A 1,382-nucleotide genomic window follows, 5' to 3' on the forward strand; every position below is an offset into this window, starting at 1 on the left:
AATGTGAAAAGTCAGTTTTTCCCAAAAAGGGTGGTCTGGCGACTTGACCTTGCGACTAGGCTAAGTCGCGAGTTCAAGCCGCGAGCTAACAGCTTGGCCAGCCTGCGACTTTTGTCCTGTAGTGCAACAGCTGGCATGACTCTTCAGCGCCCCTACATGCTCTGCACGTGTGCCAACTTTGGCGGCTTGCTAGTCGTGAGTCACCCGCGAGTCCAGCCTCGAGTCTCTGCATCCTTGCACAATCTTGAGCATTTCTTCACACTCTCTTACTCACTACCCTTACATGATTCCCACCTAAATACAGGGTTACTAATTGCTAAAATACAAGAAAATTTGGCACGGAATAAAGCCAACAAGATGGTTGATAAAATTCAACCTTATAGGTATATAAAGGCACTCTGAGTGATTTCAACTACCAACAATCTTGGAGTAATATTTTAGGCCTTACTCCTGTAAAACAGTACCAGCTTTAGTTGGAGCTGGTCATGTAAGAGGTTTAAGAGCTCGCTCAAGTAATTCTAGTACTATATAAAAAATTACAATTTTTACTACACCTATTTTACGTAGCAAATTGTGATTGGTTATTTGTCACTTTCATGGATCCATAACTTTTTTTTCACCACTCACAACCTATCATATAGAAAATTGCGGCAATAATTGTGAACAATTTTATGGTTCTAGATTTTTCAGACTCACTCATTGTGGGTACCTCTCCATTTTCTAATTAAAAAAAAAAAAAAAAACTTAACTAAAGTATTTATTAAAATTTTAAATGTCATCAAATGTTAATTTTGGATCATTTTGTATATATATTAGATTTTTGAAGTTTATATTACAAAGAAAATAGAACAAGTAAAAGAAAATTTTATACAGCAAGTCAGCAAGTTCAATTTTCTTTTTCTTTTTCAGAAAAAGATAACGGTTACCGTAAGAACAGTGATTTAGAAAATATTTTTAGAAATTGTTTATGAGAAATTTTTTATTTTGAAGTGTTTATATTTTCCATAAAAGTAATATTAAAACTTTCCTAAAATAATCTATTTACAAATGTCTAAAAATGCATTTGTGATGATTAATTTTTACCATCAAGACAAATTAAAAATTACAAATAAATTTCTTATTTTTGGTGTAGTTGGGATTTGTTCCCAAATCTTAAACATTTATTTAATGCCAATTAAGCTAATTAAAAGTTAAAACTTAGAATTACAAACTAAAAGTTAACATGAAGTTTGAAGAACTAAATTGGGTTGTAAATTACCTAAGATAAAGGCCTAAATGGCAAATTCCATTGATCCCATACTCCTATGATAAATGAGATGAATTGGATGATAGATACCTCCAATTCCAAACTTCCAAAGTTCTTTCAGACTTCAATTATGAAA

This window comes from Quercus lobata, chromosome 2 (genome assembly GCF_001633185.2).
Source record: "Quercus lobata isolate SW786 chromosome 2, ValleyOak3.0 Primary Assembly, whole genome shotgun sequence".
Lineage (NCBI taxonomy): Eukaryota > Viridiplantae > Streptophyta > Magnoliopsida > Fagales > Fagaceae > Quercus > Quercus lobata.